This window comes from Calypte anna, chromosome 4B (genome assembly GCF_003957555.1).
Source record: "Calypte anna isolate BGI_N300 chromosome 4B, bCalAnn1_v1.p, whole genome shotgun sequence".
NCBI lineage: Eukaryota > Metazoa > Chordata > Aves > Apodiformes > Trochilidae > Calypte > Calypte anna.
Window position 1 is genome coordinate 20,682,879 of NC_044249.1, and position 18,445 is coordinate 20,701,323.

Sequence of the window (18,445 nt, forward strand, 5' to 3'; positions counted from 1 at the left end):
AAGTCAGTGAGGGTCAAGAGCTTGTGGAAAAAGCTCTTCTCAGCACCAAGGAGGTTGCATCAGGAGCCCTGGGTGATAGAGCTGACAAGACACTGACCAAGTCTGGTGGCTGGAAAACATGATGTAAGAGAAGAAAATGAGAAAATGGGGCTGGTTTAACTTGGAGAAGAAATGGCTGTTGGTGGGGGATCTAATTTCTGTCTTCTCTCTGTCTTCTCTCCATGAAGAAGATGGAGCCAAACTCTTCTCATGAACAAAAGGACAAGAAGCAATGGGCATAAGTTGGAGCAAGGGAAATTGTGATCAGAGAAGAGGAAAATACTCCTCACCCTGAGAGCAGGAAGCATGGCATCAATCTGTCACACTTGACTGGAAAAGGTCAGTGACTCCATCAGAAAAGTTTACAAGAAACCTACCTTCAATTCTGGCCCTGCTTGGAGCAGGAGGTGAGACCAGAGAGCTCCAGACATCCTACGTGACCTAAATTGCTTTTCAGTTCTCAGAAACCATCCTGAAAACCCCTGAACAAGGGATTTTGCCCGGCAGACTATGTCACTCTACACATGTTCAGTGATAACAAGTACTTCAGACTCAAAAGCTGTCAATAAAATACCTTCCACATGACTGCAGATCCCTGTATCTGTAATTAGGGGAAAAAAAAAACCCAGTAAGAAAACACTGGAGCTTTCACTGCCATTTGAAACAGAACAAGAGGAACTGGAAAGTCACACTGTACAAGGTATCATTCAAAAGCACTGGAAGAAACCTGTAAGGAATTCAAAGAAGACATGTCCTGATAGTTCAGACAAACCAAATCAAGACTGCTCCTCCCCAGCTGCTTTTCCCACCACAATAAACATGAGTTGATGCCAAGAGTTGTTTCAGACCTGTCCAAACCAGCCTTGATTTGGGTTTTTAGCTTCTTTACAGACAAAGGCTCTTTGTCTGCAGAAATACCTTGCATGCATACTTTCTATTCTGTCCCACTGAAAGGTATAAGAGGTGTTAATAAATGTAGATAAAATCCCTGCAACAACACACACAGGCAAGTTGTTCTCAGTTTGTTTTGATTTTTTTTTTCCAAAAAAATTAAGCATTCTACAAAGTGAAGCATTTACACACAGCTAAAAGGAAACTGCCCCCTCTCTCTGAATATTCTGGAAAATGAATCCCCTAGGATCTGACAAAATAGACACTATTATAGTGCACATCAGTGAATGCAAACTTGAGTTTCTGTGCTATGTGGACATCTGTCCAGCTGGAAGAAGCAAGACTCAAACTCTCTTCACCCAGATGGACAAGCAGCCCTCAGGTACCCGACTCCATCACATGAAAACCATTTGAATAATTTTGCTAAAATTACAACAATCAAGCAGCAATCACCTTCAAGCAACCTTCTGATCATCCACAAGATCTGCAACCTCCAGTGCTTGCCCCTGGCAGCCAGGTCTTGAAAAAAAAGCTGATTTTATGTGGTGCTCTCATCCAAAGCTTGGATCCCTTCCTAACCTTGGGCTATGCAGGAACCCCAAAGATCCCAGATTCCCAAAGGAGGACAAAAAAGGGGGAATGACCCAGTGCTTGAGTCTAAAGCCTGTTGTCACATCCAGCCCTTTGTCAAGTTCTCTTTGAAGTCCCCAGAGAGGCAGCAGATGCTATTGTATAACTGGGGCAATGGTGTGAGCTCCCCAGGACTATAAAAGGGACATTTCATTTGGTCTGCTACATTACTGGAAGCTTCTGCAAGCATTAATTAATGGCACACAGTGTTCTCTAGGATCAAACCACCCAAGCAGCAGAGTGTAAACTGAAAGCCCCACAGGACTAACCTTTATCTCACCTTCAGCAGCCAAAGGGCTTTTAGGGGTTTTGGCTTCAATCAGTGCCCTCCTCATCTCCTGAGCTCAGTCCTGTAAAGCTCCCAAGCTCTCAAGTTGTGGAAGCACTCAGTGAGCAAGATGACAGAAGTGTTCTGAGGCAGAAACCCCCACTCCTGTGTCCATCCCTCTGTTTGTGAGGACCCCCCAGCAAATCCCAAAGGCCAGTTTTGCAATCCCAGGAAACCCAGACCTAAGTTCACCCTGTCCTTAAGAAGGGCAGTTCTGACTGTCCATGTGGTGCTGACAGCAGCAGTCACAGGATGAGGCAGGGATTGGATCCAGCTGAAAAATAACCCTATAAAAATAAGTAATCTGCTGCCAGGAGCATGGGGCTCCCTGATCAAGATCTCCAGCCCACAGTCACACCAGAGCATCCAGAAGAATAGGACCAAGCCTTTCACTAGAAGGAGGGCTTTTAATTTTCTGCAAGTTGACTCAAAAGACTGTGTGTGCCCTGATGGGGGTGGAGAAGAGTTATGCAAGAGAGGAAACAAGGAGCTGGAGATACACAGTGAAAATATCCTAATGCAGTTTCACTGTCTTGCAAAACAATGCTCCTTCCAGCAAGCCAGACTGTCCAAAAAGGGTCTGTGATTTTTGGGAGTGGAACCAAAAGATTACCAAGCACCCTCATGCTGCACGCCTTCCTGGCAGAGTCCTCTGGGATCACAACTGCAACTGATTCCAAAAAAGAAAATCCTGTTAGAAGGTTGGAGATCAAAGCAGGAGGTTACACCTACATCCTGGAACATGCATGCCCACGGGACAGAGCAATTTTAAATTCAGTTTCAGACTAAATGTCTGTCTGGCCAGGAGAGTCACTAGGTTAGCACGCTTCAATGTTCCACCTCTGCAAACTCTGGGAGAAAATCCATACCCCACCTGCCCTGCAAAATGAATTAAAATTGAACAGAGCCCTTTGAAAGAAAAAGAAACTTTTTTCCTATGCAATTCCCAGATGAGGGATAAGCCAGGATCACCTGCTTGGCTTTGCACAAGATATTTTCTGGATACACTACCTACAGTAGTGTAGGTATTTCACAGCAGAAATGATCCAAATCAAAGAGCTTTACTTTATTTTTTTTTCTCTCTCTTCAAAGTGTGCAAACATCATCCTATCCTGTCCAATATTGCAGCTATTCCAAGATTGCCAGCACCCTCCACTGTTAAATGCCCCTCAGCTACATCTAGAGGACACACACTTAAGAAAGAAATCTGGCATTATACAGAAATGAATAAATAACTATCCATTCTTTAGAAATTATTTACCTTCATTTAGCTCTCTACTTCATCAGCCAGGAAAACAAATGTTTTCTTTTTTCTTAAAAGGTAGTTCCTGCCTTTGATCTCAGCAGGTAAAAAAATATATATATATAATAATTTATTTTAATGACTTTTTCAAGCTACTACAAAAACTTTGTAGCCCTTTCAAGACCTAGTGGATAAAAGAAATGCAAGTGACCAAAATCCAAGATTCACCCCAAGCTGAAATGGTCTTGTATTTACATCAGCTCAGCTCTTTGGGCTCCCCAGAGCTGAGGCTCTGCCCCCCTTACTGTGTCCTCCATTCTGTCACCCATCTGATCCTCAGCCTCCAGCTCTCTCCCCTCCTTCCTCCTATTCTCAGACACCAGATAAACGTGGTCTCAGAGGGTGATAATAGCCTGGAGAGTGGAAAATAGCTTGGAAGCAGGAATGTTTGACAACCAAAGCTCTGTGTAAATCACTACTCCAGGGCTGCAAACTCAGGTTCCCTCAGACCCAGCAAGCTCCATCACTTGGAGTTATCTGGGAGCACCAACAATAGCTGTCTTGTTTTACTGAGACTTGCAGAAAAGCTTAAAGGATGGCTTGGTAGCAGAGAACTACTCTGAAGGATCAAACTCCAGTGCAACCAGCAGGGCTCCAGCATGATATTCCTGCTGAGGAGCTTATCTCACCCCCTTCAGAGCAACTCAGAAATGCCAAAACATTCCCTGCTACATTCATCCTACAGCCTCATGTCCCTGGCCACAAGATGCAACAAAACAAAAAATTCTAGTGGTAAAAAAAGCCAACAAACAAACAAAACTGTACTTACAACCAAGGACATGATTAAAACTCAGCATCACTTTTTTACTAACCCAAAACGTTTAAAGATCTCCAGAAGAAAAGGTCCCCAGTGCATCCAGCTCCCAAAAGCAAAGGTCTGTGTCATTCTGTTGGCAAGTTCAGCCTGTGAACAGCTTTGTTGTAAAAAACCCCAAATGCTGTGTTATCCACAGCCAGGATGGGCAGCTCAGGGCTGCTGGTTGAACCCTCACCACCAGTCTGCACTCCCTACCCTTGGGTCCCACACAGGTGCTGGTTCTGGTTCTCAAAGCCTTTTCTTCCCCCCCCCCAGTGAATAAAAAACATGCTGTGTATTCTGGTGATGTGATGGGCTCACTCTGTGCAAGTGAAGGTGAAGGACAGTGCCATAAACCCCATAAAAGAGCACCATCCTTCCATAACCAAAGAACAGTGCCACTGCAACACCAGCTGATGCTACCCTACTTAAAATGGTTTTATGTGTCAGCTTTAACCTCAAGAGGCTTTATAACAAATTGCAGTGGCCTCTCAGAAGGTACAAGGAGGAGCAAAACCCCCCAGGCTCCCTAAAATATGTTCACACCTGTAGACAGACACAAGCACAGGACCTCCAGCTGGGGTTCTTACAAAGAGCAGAGCCACACATCAAGTGAAACACCTGCACCACATCATCATGCCCTCCAGGTGCCACATGGAAATAAACCAGGTTTTATTTTCAAAGCAGTTCATATTCCCACCCACGGTATTTCTGGAAGCTTTTCTTAAAATAAAAAGAAACCACAGAAACACCAGATTTAAAAGAAAAAGAAAAAAAAAGCAAAGACTTGCACTCAATTTCCATGGTACTATAAACTGTAGGGGTGTTGTTACTGTGCATGGAGTATGGGACACTTGGACACATCAAGACACCAACAAGAGCTGAGGAAAACTGGGCAGGTGGCTGAAACTTTACAGGTTCCCTCAATTTTCAGCTTGAGGAAACACCATGATGTGTTGTGATACCACTTGTTAAAAGGTCACTCCTCAGGAGTCTATAACTCATGGAATTGGTTGTGTTCAGGGTTTTTACACTTATGCCTCTATGCCCTCACCAGTGATGGGCTAGAATGTTTGGTCTGCAAGAGGATCTGAACCTCAAAGCCCTCTTCAACATCATTGCTGGACAAGATTTTCATTTTTGGACTCAAGCAGAGCAGGACAGATCCTTAAGTGAGTTGGTTTGGATGCTTTCTTGAGAAGGAAGAGTTCAAATCCATTCTTCACTCCATTTCCAAGAGGCAATCTTTCTACCTCTTTAATTTATTATTCACTACTCTTGAGACAACATTTTAGCTCACCAACAGAGCTAAAATAAATCAGTTCTTTAATTTCCACAGGGTTGACTTCATTAACTTCTGGAGAGGTCTAATGTTTGTGGCCACTGGGAAAGGGTATTTCTACATTTTTCCATTTTCTGGTCTGTTAATTACAGTCACAGAGAGGAGACAACAGATTTGTGAAATACAACAGGCTGTATTTAATATTTTTCAAAGGCACAGAGAAAAAAGTTTGTATTTCTTTCTCATATAACCCAGTCAGCCAAAGTAAGTAGGTCCCCATACTTCGTAAGTCAGCACTGCCATGCTCCTTAGACCCTCATTTGGGCCAGCAAGAAATTAGCTGGAAAACTGTAGGTTTTGTTAGAGGAGATTACTGTGGGATGACAGTCACAGAAAACCCTCTCACTGGGCAGAAATGCCCCTCCAAGCTTCTGAGGCACAAGTGGGCACAAGTCCTCTATCTTTTGGGGATGGAGAGTTGCAAAAAATCTGAATCTAAGGCTAAGGTGGAGACCATCACATCTTTTAGACCAAAAAGGTCTGTAGGGAGCCCACACACCTTTAAATCTCCTTCTTGTGAGGAATGTCAGCAATCTGACAGAGCTTTCCAACCCCTCCATCTGCACCAAAACAACTGAGATTCCTCCATCCCAGGAAAAAAACTCCTTCAGAGACATCCTGCTTGTGACAGCATGAATTTTGGTGGAGAAGACATAGCAGAGAGAAAGCCCTTCAAGTGAAAATCAGAAAGGGCTACCCAGGAACAGCAGAGCTGAGGACAGGGGCTCTCAGGACACATGGAGGGATTTTTGTGGTCTTCAAGCCACACACTCCAGCATTTCAAGAAATCATGGCACAAAATGGAACACCTCAAGAGCAGCTGCTCCATCAAGCCAAAGGACTGAGAAGGATGAACAACCACACTGCCCAACATCAGCTATCATTTTGGGGACCTGAAGACCCAGACCTCCACAGCTGATTTCCACATAAAGTTTAACTAAACTACCAGCTAGTTGCTCCTAAAAAACCCAGAGATGCCCAGGTAGACATTTGAGTAGTTATTACATTGGATCCAGGCACCGAGTCAGATCATTGGGGTTTTTTGCCAGCTTAGTAGCCATCCCAGTCTGTTTCCTAGTCCAGCTCCCTACTCCAAAGTGAGGGGACAAGGGACAGACAGCACTTGTCTTCTTTAGAGACAAAGCCAGCTGAAACTACAGACCTTGCTACTCACTGAAAAAACACTGTACATCTGTTCCACAGCAGTGCCATAAAAGATTAGGAAGTGCTGGGCTAACAGTATGGAAAGGGAAAAGGCCCGAGGAAAGCAAAATGTTATCAGTAAGTCAATAAAGCAACCTTTGTAAAAGACTGAAAACACACCGAATTCTTGCAAAACAGGCAGAAAAAAAAGCTCCTAGGCTGATTTCTTGTCCTCCACTAAACCTGTCTGGTAACTCCAGGAACAGGACCGTGTTGTACCAGGCTAAGGGAAAAGTGGATTAACGGGGTGAGTTCAGGACAGAGCTCTGGACCGAGCTGGGTTTGTGTAGAGGGGACAGGCATTATCCCATACATATGGTTTCACTTTTCTGTAAAGCTTGTGTTTACATCTCATCTGTCAGGACAATTCCAGCTGGCCCTGGCACTGGGTTTGTGACAGCATCCCCAGGCACCACCCAAGGGGTTTTAAAGGGTGGTCAGAGAGCGAGGCTCAAGGGGAGCAGCTCTATTCCTGAAGGCAGAGGATGCAAATTGTTAAAAAGCTTTGGTTTGAGGTCAGGCTCGGGACCTGGCAATTGGCTTTGTAGATTTCGCGTGTCCAAGGCTAATCCCTCATCCACCAGAGCGTTTTAAAAGCCGGAGCAATCCTGCAGAAGTCAATGGGTTTGACGGCAAAGGCGAGATGGGGAAGTGCCAAGAGTTATTGTAACAGCTTTTGTGTAAACAAGAAAACACCAGAACGCGAAGGAACCGCAGGTTCTTCACAGCTCGGGATTTTCACCCCGCCTCACCTCAGACACACCGGATTATGGTGATTTCCCTGCTTAACCTTTATTATTCTGCATCGCATCGCCTGAAGTGGAGCGGACGCAAAGGCGGCGATGCTGACATAGAGGAGAGAGGGAAAAACACCAAAAAAACCCCTAAAACCCCCAACAAATAAAAAAACAAACAAAAAAAAAAACCCAACACACAAAAAAACCAAAATAAAATTTAAAAAAACAAAAAAACCCCAACGTGATGCCACACACCACCGGGGTCTCTGCTGTTGGCTGGGGCGGTGGTCGTGTCCCTCTTACCCCTCCCTAAACACCCGGGCAAGGGGAAACCCCCCCACCCGCAACCTCCCCGCACTCCACTCGTGCTCCGGGTGGGGGGTCCCGGGAGGGGAAAGGGGGGGGCTGAGGCGATGCTGTGTCCCCGGGTGCATCACACAGGTCCCCCCCTCATGGCACCCACCCTCTCCCATCACCGGCTTGGAAATCCCTCCCGGGCCGTGTTAAGAGGAGGGGGAGAACCGGGCTCGCCACGGCTGAGGCGGTCGCCGAGCTCCCCGGGAAGAGAAGGGAGAGCAGGTGCCGAGGGGAGGGCGAAAGGGCCGGGGAGCCATGGGCCCGCCCTGAAGGGAAGAGACCCCCGGGCGGGCGGGCAGGCAGGCAAGGAAAGGGCCTCCTCTTTCTTCTCTTTCTCCTCTTTCCTCCCTCCCTGCCCCGTACCTCTCTCTGCGGTGGCCGGAGAGGACGGGGTCTCGCCGCCCGCCCGGGCTCCCCTCAGCGCCTCGCTCCCCTCCCCGCTGCTGGCGGCTCCCGGCGCTGCTTCTGCTGCGGCGGCGGCTGCAGGGACTGCGGGCCCAGAACCAGCGCCGTCCTGTTTTCCAGCAGCACTCCCCTTCGGACCGCCCCCGATCCGCCTCAAGGATCCCCCCGCCTCCTCCTCCTCCTCTTCTCCGCCCGCTGCTCCCCCCCCCCAGCCGCCTCGGTGCGGTTTGGGGAAGGGAGGGCTTGGGGGGGTGGGGTGTCTGCCCGGTGTCTGCCCGTGGAGCCGGGATGAGGATTGGGGTTGTTCAGCCTGGAGAAGGCTCCAGGGAGACCTCAGAGAACCTTCCAGTGATGGAAAGGGCTGCAGGAAAGCTGGGGAGGGACTTAGGACAAGGGTATGGGGTGATGGGATGAGAGGAAATGGCTTGAAACTGGAAGAGGGGAGATTTAGGTTTGTTTTTAGGAAGGAATTATTTGCTGTGAGGGTGCTGAGCTCCTGGTTGCCCCCACAAGCTGTGGCTGCCCCATCCCTGGCAGTGTTGAAGGTTGGATGGGGCTTGGAGCACCCTGGGCTGGTGGGAGGTGTCCCTGCCCATGGCAGAGGGTTGGAACTGGATCATTTTCCAACCCAAACCATTCTGGCGCTCAGTGGTTCCCACGGGGGGAGACAGAGAGGAGATCTTGGGGAAAAACTCTTTGCTCTGAGGGTGCTGAGCCCCTGGCCCAGGTTGCCCAGAGAAGCTGTGGCTGCCCCATCCTTGGAATTTTGAAGCCCAGGTTGGATGGGGCTTGGAGCAGCCTGGGCTGGTGGGAGGTGTCCCTGCCCATGGCAGAGGGGTTGGAATGAGATGACCTTTAAGGACCCTTCCAACCCAAACCATTCTGTAATTCTATAATCCTAAGAAACCTCAAACCCAACCCATCAAAAGGCAAAGCCCAAGGGTTAATAAACCTCCATCTCCTTCTTCAGGACCAGTCCTGGAGTGGACAATATTGCACACCCCAGCAGTACCCCTCAGACACACCACTCTGGCTGGTGTCAGGCTGCAGAGCCTCCACCATGCAAACTTGTGAAGGTAGAGGGAAACAAAACAAAACAAAACAAAACAAAAAAACCAAAAACCATTATATTGTGCAAGCCAGGAGACGGCATTCAGAGTCCTAAAGCAGAGGGGACCAGGCTCTGCCAGCTTCTCAGTTTCATGCAGTTGGAGGTTGAAAGTCTTGTCTCCAAGCAGCAGACCTGCAAACTGCATGATTTTTTAACTTATAGCCTCTTTCTGAATAAAGTTTGCAACCAGGAATGAACACCGTGTAAGGCACAGGGTAAAGGATCCACTATAGTGAAGCTGAAACACTCAGATCCACTTCTCCCAGCCTGACCATTACGCCCTGTCTGAAACTGCTTTTTTGGCTGTCTGGAGGAAAAGACAGTGCCTTGGATGAAAACAGCTGTGTCTGCAAATTGCCTTCGAGCATTTTAAGGTTTTATAAAACATGTTCAGCTGCCTGCTGGAGGTTCACACCTGCACGGCTGGGGTGAGGTTGCTCAGCCAAAACATCTGGAGAAAACAGCAAGAATAACACAGGGCTCAGGTTTCCCAGCTTCAACCAGATATTAAATAACAACTCTGAAAACTTTTCCATTTCATATATACGGGGTTTGATTTTTGGTTTTTTTTCCAGACTGTGTGTTCTCCTAACTGCCTTTTATTGCAGCTGGTACCACTACAACCAATATCTTCAAGGCACCCCAAAGCATCCAGATGCTGAAGCCACAGTATTATTTGACAACCTGTGTAGGACAACAGACATCTTATGGTCACACACACTGCTTGAAATGTGGTTTCTGAGACTGCAAGCCATAAGGATGGTTGTCCCCATCCAAAGAAGCCAGACAGCACTGTCCCTGGTGAGCACCATGCTGGGGTGCCAAGAGAGAAGAGGCAGCTCCCCCAGCCTCACCATAGGGTCTGTCAAGCTTAGAAATGGAGGCAGAACTTTGCAAATTAAAGGGCTTCAGGGAAATGGGCAATATCCCTCTTTTAACCAGTTACATCAGGAAAGATGAATTAGAAGAGGGTTGGTTACGTTGGCTGGAAAGAGAAGCCTTTCCCACCAGACCTGACAGAACCTGAGGTGAGGAGGAAATAGGGTCAGTTTTATGGTCCAGCTTGGAGCTCCCTATATGGAGGAGACTGAGAGGAAGCCAGGATTTCCTGCTCGTAGCCCTCAGCATCCCACAGAGCAATACCTGACCCTGGGGCTGCCTCTAATCAAGGCTGTGTCTGTCTGGAGGCAAAGAAGAGCCATGGAATCATAGAATTGGCTGGGTTGGAAGGGACCTCAGAGATCATCAAGTCCAACCCTTGATCCACTCCCACTGCAATTCCCAGCCCATGGCACTCAGTGCCACATCCAGGCTCCTTTGAAATACCTCCAGGGACAGAGAATCCACTACTTCCCTGGGCAGCCCATTCCAATGCCTGATCACCCTCTCCAGAAAGAAATTCTTTCTCATCTCCAACCTAAACCTCCCCTGGCACAACTTGAGACCCTGCCCTCTCGTCTTGCATGGAGAAGAACAGATCAGTGCTGCCTGTTCCCACAGAGAAGCTGACCCATGAGAGATTCTAGTCATCCAGCAGCTGGGAAAGCTGGTGAGCCAATTCCTACTGAATGGCACTTCTATTTCCTCCCCAGCAAATAAACAACCTTGCTCCAGGACTGCACTAGCTCTCAGCTCGCTTGGCTGCAGCTTGAAGGAGCTGAGCTAAATCTAGAAAGCTGGGAGTAGCTGGGGTCCCCTGGGCTCTACCCTCTTTCTCCAGTTTAAATTTGGCAACAGAGCCCAGCCAGCTCAAAGCCCTGGGCATGCTTGCAAGAGGGGACACAGAAATGCAATTACCTAGGGGAAAATAAAACTAAAATGCATTGCAAGCACATGTTTAATACAATGTTCCATGCATTAAGAAAGAGAAATTGACAGATAGGACCAAGATAGGTGCCATACTTGGAGAGTAGTTCCAAAGGAAGCTGATGAAATCCTAAAAGAAGCACTTTTTTGTGCTCCTGACACTTTTTTTCTTAGCTTGTGGCCTGCAAGCAGCTGGCTTGCAAGGTAAATAGAGCATCTTTCCTGGGAAAACCCCATGAACCCCACGCTTATGAATGAAATAAACAGTGATAGATGTCCAGAAAGTGTAACCCAGAAGCTAGGAAGAAAGATCTCCTGGTTCAACACACCTGAGAAGACTGCCAGGAGCTGCAAGCCACAGACATACTCATCATTATAAAGCAAAAAAAGGGTCTTATTGCCTGAAAGGTTTTTGTCTGGAAGGGTTGTTGGGTGTTTTGCACTAGCAAGATGTCTCAGGGATGGAGAGAACTAATTCAGGTCTCACATCCTCCAACTCACCCAAGTTCCAGTGGGGAAGGAATTTTAGGAAACTAATCAGGAGAGCTCATGGTGGGTATGAGGAATGTGTACCTGGGCACTTTATTAAGTTTTATTTCTGGGTTTGAGGCTGTTTGAGGTCTCATCAAGAAGGTTTATTGGGCAGATTGACCCTGTTGGGTTTTTTTCCCTGCCAAGTAAAATAAGGATTTAAGGCCATTAAGGAAATATCCTCTGGACCAGCATAATGCCCCATTCCTAGATCTGTCAGGCAGAAAAAGATCAGGAGAGGAGATGAAAAATAAGCAGCATGCAGGACCCCTCCAGAAGTGGGGCACATCTCCAAATCTTTGAGGCATCCACAGCAAGCAGGACCCTGCTGAGTTAAAACATAACTCAGAAGCAAACCTAAAATATGGAGCTTAGAAATCAGGGAAAGTTCTGATTTTCTAACCCAGGAATCATTACCATAAGGGCCCTCAGATGGTGATTTTGGGTCCTGCTCCAGGCTGGGTAAGGTGTGACAGCAGAGCTCCCTGTGTTCCCCTGAGGAGTACACTAAGTACAGTGTTAAATAACTACATTACAACTCCAAACAGCCCAGCTGACTTTTCCATCCCCTGCACTGTTTGTTTACTAGAGAGAGAGACTAATCCATTTTACCTACAAAGCAAACTCAGAGCCAGGGCTCAGAGTTAAGATTTTGTTCTCTTTCCATCCCCACAGAACACGGAATTTCCATGATTCATTCACCCACTTGAGGAGCACTTGAAGAGTCAAACAAAAACACACATCCCCAGGAGAAAAAGCCAAACCAGGACTTGTGTGGGAGAGCAAAACATTCTAAGGCATAAATACAAAACCCTGCAAGAAGTTTTAGCTGGAGCAAGACAAACGAGATGACAAACACAACGGGGAAGGGCAAAGATCAAATGGTATCAACCTCTTGTGAATGTTTCTCCCCCTGACAGCAAGTCAATAAAAGGTTTTACCAGGACTACAAAGGGAAACCTGAAAGGCCAGCAGCCTCCCTTGGAAAGCATCCTCAGGGTACAGAAGCATAGCTGCAGTCATTCAGAGGAATGAGTAATACATGACGTTTGCTCCTCAGTCATCACTTGGCAAGTGTTCCAAGTGGCAAGGAGATCTATCATAAATATTTCCCTGTGATGAGAAACAATCATCCCAGTCACCTTTACAGTTAGAAACAAAACAAGCCCAGGTGAGGAGAACTCCTGAAATTCCCCTAGTGGCTTTTTTTCTTTTTTATTACCTTTTAGGAAGGTGATTTCTAGAACGACACAGCTCAAATAATTTCTTCTAATATCCTGAGAGCCACAGGCTTGAACATTTCCCTGCATGGATTACTGGATGGACAAAGCTACTGAGAAAAGTACCCAGACTCAGCAACAATCACAACATCTAAGTGGGGAAGATCCATCATAATCCTTGATAAATTGTCTGGAGTGTGCACCATGGATGCTTGAAATGTTACAAGCTATTCCTAGCTTGTATCTCTCAAGCTTCACATCCCAAACATGGGCTATGGAAGTGCTGTAAAACACTTCAAGACATCTGGTGGCAACAGCCTGAGTTGGTACAGCCCAGGCCATTGTCTGTACGGGAGAAAGTGTCCAGGAGACAAATCCTTCCTTTCAGTCCCCACCATCATAGGTGAGCAAGAGGATTAATGCACAACTCTCAAAAATCCTGGGGAAAGTTGACTTTAGGAGACAAGAGGAAGGACAGCAGTTCCCCAGCCACACCACAGAGCAGATGTCTTGGAAAAAAAGGTGGAAAATAAGAAGCAGAAAGATGAGGCTGGCAAAGAACAGCAGGACAGCTCTACCTGGTGAGAACAAATCTCTCTAGGCCAGTCTGCTGCCTCCATAGGTGAAAGAACAAGACTTCCCCCTCCTCACCCCCAGTTATTTTCTTGCTCAGGGACTTTGTGAGCCAGATATTCTGCATCTATTCACTTGCTTTGGATTTTGTTTCCATCAGCTTGCCTGCTCTGCCCATGTAAATATTGACACCCTCAACACCCTGCAGCAAGTTGTGCCCAGGAACTGTATCACTGACACATCCTTTGGGTCTGCCTGGACCTTGGTACCTTCATCTGATGCCCCCATATTCTTGTGTTGGAAAAGACAGTGAGCAGCTGTGTTCTCTGCAAGTTTCTCACTAGCTTGTGACAAACCTCTGGCACATCCCAAGAAGTTATCCCAAGAAGAAACAGCCCCAGCTCCCCTCCTTGAGCCTTCTTATGAAAGCAGTCACGGATCTTTGAACCCCTTTGCCACACGCTGCATGAAATCCCAATCCCTTAAACTGTTCTGAACACAAAGAATGCAGGAAATGAAAAGCTGGCAGGTACAAAGGGAGAGAGATTGAGTGTGGAAATCTGGGAGGAGGCTTTGCTGGTGACGGCAGCACTGCTCCTGCCTTATCTCCCAGCAGGTAGCAGCGGGAAGCAATGGCAGCTGCAGAGAGAACAGTGGAAAAATGCAAACTGGTCCTACAGGATCTCTAGCTCTGGCCAGGTGACAGCAATACTCCCAGCCAGCCTCTCACTCTTCCAGAAAATATCTTTCTTTTTCAGATGTTTCCCCTTAAAGGCCGAGGGCTGATACCCAGGAACCATCCTCAGAGTCCTGCTGCCCTCACCACCATTTCCCTGCCTGTCTCAGCAGCCTCTCCCTCTCCACCCCTGCCTTCCCATGCCTTCTCCCTGCCCTGTTGTTTCTGCTGTGCCCTGCTGTCTGCCTGTGCCTGTCTCAGCTCCTGGTGATGCTGGGTTTGAGAGGCACCCAGCACAGAGGATGCCTTTGTCCTCTGCACGTGTCTGCTGCCAAGTGCCATGAGCCACCCTGGCACTGCCTTTCCTAGAAATAGCTTGCCCCAGGGATAACCCCACACACAGCCTTTAAAAATCACAGGTTCTTGAAAATAAACCCTCATGCAACCTGCCCAAAAGGAGAAGCAAAGGCATTTCTTGGAGGCAGGGAAAGAGGAAAGCTCTGAAGAAACAGGCTGAGAAATCTAACAAAGAACACAGCCTCAGCAGACCCAGAAGCAGCCAAGGAAACTGGTGCCAAGGGGCCCTGGGGAGCAAGTCTTATGTATAACCTGCACACAGACAGAATTCAACAACTGCTGAGCCACAGGATTGGTTTTGGGGGTTTTTTTGCAGCCAGCCTCCAAGTTCTGTGCATGAAGCCACAAGCACTGCAAGCAGAAGTAAGCAAAAAAAATCCCAATCCATCCAAATTATCTGGAAAAGCACTCAAATTTAGCTCCCTCTTTACAGATGGATACATATTTTGGACACAGAATCTACCCAGATAGCTTTTTTCCCCTTCCACAACTTGCAAACGTGTCCATTTGCTCTTTCACATTTTTATTTTAATAACAGGGGAGTCAAGCAAGCTCGACTGACAGGCTGGTTCCCAGGGCAACATCAGCAACTTATTTCTCCTAAAGAGCAGACACAAATGCTTCCTGTGTTAAACTGTGGAGCCTGCTGGGACATTCAGATCTCTAGGATATAATCCCAAAAGGACAGAATGTGCTTGCCTGGCTCTGAGGTGGGAGAAGGAGAAAGGTAGCAGCACTCTACATCTAGTGACAGGCACTAACAAGGCACCCAAATCACTTTTGTGGAAACAGATCCTTTGTGCTGATCCTCAAAGGAAAGGCAAAACAAGACTTTTCACAAAAAAAAAAAATTGGTAAAATTACCCAGGGTTGTTGGGAGTGAAACAGAAGAAGGGAATTGGTAATGGGAAGCCATCAAAACATCAAAGTACTGGGCTGGCTGCCTGCTGGTTTGGGACAGGTTAAGAGCACAAAAAGACCCCCACTGCTCTGGCCCAGAAGCTTCTTTGGCAGGGACAGGTAAAGGTGGGAAGGGATTTGGAAAAGAAAATGGAAGACAAAGCTGAGCATCCTCATTCAGAGCATCTCAAAACTTGGGAACACCTAGACACAGAGCATGTTCCTGCTTCCCATCACCAAGGATGCTGTTCCCAACTCAGGAGCTGCAGTAGCTTCACTGGCTAAGCTCATTTTCCTGCCTGCTGTTTCAAATTAAGGTGAACAAAAGAGACAAAACCAGTGGCCATGAGCAGACACTCATGGATGGGTCAAAAACATACAATAATTCTCCCCAAAACTCTTCCTGCCTCCTGTACCTTCAGCTCAAGGCACATTTTGAGCCTGATGGGATGGCTCTGCAAATCCCAGATCTCTCTTCCCCTTCTTGTACCCACAAAATCCTTCAGCAAGAAGTTCACAGCTCAGCCTCCCATTGCACGAGGACCATGGCTTTGCTTGGAGCCCATATCCCACTGTTTGCTGGCCACTATTTCTGGTGGTGGCCAAGACACTGCACAGCTGTTCCCTCATCACCCCAGCACTGGCACATAGGATTTTTCCAGACCTTCAGTATCCAGGCCCACATTCTGCTTTCACATATCTCCTCTGAGCCAATACTCAAGTGGGGTTTAAGTGAGCAGGTGGAAAATGTGGCCTAAAGACCATTTTCCCCCTCTTTTAAAATTTGGGGGTTTTTTGTTAAAAAGAAAAAAAAAAAGAAAAAAAATTTAATTTTTTTTTTCCTCTGTTGCTTCAGCATTCAGAAGCAAACTAAAAAGACAATGAAATACAAGGTCTGCCTGCCAAAGTTTCCAGGTGCCTGATGTCACTGGGACACTGAACAAACAGCCCAGGGACACCACCCCCTCCCTGCCTTTGTTCTGCCAACTGGAAACCAGAGCTCACCCTGCACCCAGACACCACCATGGTCCTGGCCCTCAGGAGGAGGAGGTATTCCCTGGAGCAAAATCCTCCTTTCAGCTGACAAAGGATACTAAAGAGGGACCTGGAGTTTGGGTTTGTTTTTTTTTTACTGAGGAACTTTTTCTGTGAAAAGGTCTCTGTCCCTGCAAGTGACTCAGCTCAGCAAAGAGCATCAGTGATTCATAACACTGGATGTTGACCCGTGGGGTGCTCAGTCTCTTCCTCACCAGGAAAACAGCCTTAAATGACATCAGCAGCATGATTCAGGCAGCAGGACCAGGGACTTCAAGGCTCCCACTCAGGTGCTGGCTCCAGATTTCCCTTCCCCAGCCAGTTTTTGCTCTCCTCTTTCCCTCAGCTTCTTGCTCCCCATTCAAGGATTGGCTTTGGATGCACATCCACGTGGTGCCCAGCCCAGTGGAAACTCTAAACTGGGCTGTAATGCAAACACTGCCCAGGGAACTCAGTCAAATGTCAGCATCCAAACCATTTCCCTGAACTTTCCACAGAAAAAAAACAAAGAAAAGGTTACCAAAAGGAAATGGAATGGGCCAGACATCAAAGGCAACAGAAAATCTTTCATGGAATTGCTTGCTCAGACACACGTCCCAGTCCAGCTCCAATTGGAAACTTCTTCAGGTCATTAAAAAAAAAAAAGTCAAAAGAGGAGGTGAGGAAGGTTTCTAACGTGGTTTGAGAGATGGGAAGAGTGCTTTAAAAAAAAAAAGTCACTCCTCTCTTCTGCATTCAGGCCAAATATCTGAATACCCATCAGTCCTGACATTCCACATTTGTCTGAACCCCGCAGGTAACTTCACCTCAAATGGAGAAAAGTTGTCTCAAATAAAATAACTGTGATCCTCAACAACTTAAACATAAATCTTCAAAGCCAGGGATGACTTTGATGAAACAGGAACACTAAATCCAGCTGTCTTCCTAAATGCAAAAGGTCTTTTCCACCTTTTAGGATTGCTGCTATTCTTCAAGGTTGCTGTTGATACTCCTGCTACTGGGGCATTACCAACCTGACCTGTAAAGGCACTGAATTAAAGTACAGGTTTTTCCTATTCCTCTCCAGAGAATGAAATTAATCTCAGTAGAATCCATCTCACAGCCAAAGCCCAGCCTGTGGACCACAGCCCCCTACAATCCTATCCAAACACTGCCAGGTTTCCTTATCTCCCAGCATCCGTTTTCCCATTCTACTGCTCAGCCCTATCAGTATTTTTGCAGTGGCACAAAGCAGGGTGATACACAGAAGGAAAATGCAATATAAACACAAAAATAGGTAGAACTTCAAAGTTTTTCCAGCCTGAAGATCCCCAGAAATGAGGGGAGGATCAGCCCCCCAGTCCTACCTCTCTTAGTTACCTCCTGCTGAAACTTTCTGGTCCTGGGGGTGGATGGGAGCAGCTCCCTTTAAGTCCTCTGTTGTGTTTGCACAAGTGGAAAACAGCTCCTATGAAAGAAAAAAGAAAAAAAAAAACAACCTTCTGTTTGCCAAGCTGTGTGTAGAGCTTATGAATCACTAAATGGCAGCCACGTGGCAGCAAAAGTAGCAGGAAGTGTCTTGTGTTTGACCTTTATTTATAGCAGCAAGAGCACTTTGCAGCACACAGTCACCATCATCTAATTAACCTTGCTTACCAAAGACATTGGATCAATTGTCTGCAGAAGATGCTTTTCTCCCAGGATATCCCTGCCTGGCTGCACGTGGGCCTTGCTGCTCCATCACAAAACTCTTTTTTTCCTGCAGGACTCAAGGGAAGGAGCTGGGAGAGGAGTCACCATTCAGCTCCCATCCTGTGATCATTTGAGATCCTGGAGGGAGGTGAATCCTGGACCTTGTTCCAGCCCTCCTGTGCAGGTCTCACTTTTGGTGGTAACTCTTGTAATTTTGACAGCCAGGCTGGAGCCTGGATGCCAGAATCCAAAGGGTTTTATCAGCTGCCAGCACACGTCAGATCTAAGATGTTTCTAGTACCAGGGATGTTGCCAGCTCACATCTTGTCATCAGGGGTGTCCTGATCTTTGGCATCCTCCCTAAAGCCCATTCTTGCAGTAGCTCAATGAGAGGAGAAACCCAGGTACACACCAGAATCCCTTGAATCTTCTATCCTCCAGCTTGAAGCTTCATGTCAATAAGGCAGGTAGCCTAAAACTTCACTTACAAGCCATGCCTGGGGGGGAGAAAGAGGAAGGAGACTTAAGACTTCC

At 47.1% G+C, this 18,445-nt stretch overlaps 1 protein-coding gene across 3 annotated transcripts in view; it reads right to left on the reverse strand.

Moving 5' to 3' along the window:
- SMOX (spermine oxidase) overlaps positions 1–17,644 on the reverse strand; it is a 61,501-nt gene extending 43,857 nt beyond the window's left edge. Inside the window, exon 1 of one of the 3 annotated variants that reach the window (XM_030450451.1) lies at positions 17,587–17,644. The gene's annotated coding sequence lies outside the window, so the exon portion shown is untranslated. Of the gene's footprint in view, positions 1–7,989; positions 8,213–17,586 lie in introns of those variants that run through there. The other 2 variants (XM_030450452.1, XM_030450450.1) reach the window with 2 other exon arrangements.
- Between the last annotated feature and the right edge of the window lie 801 nt (positions 17,645–18,445).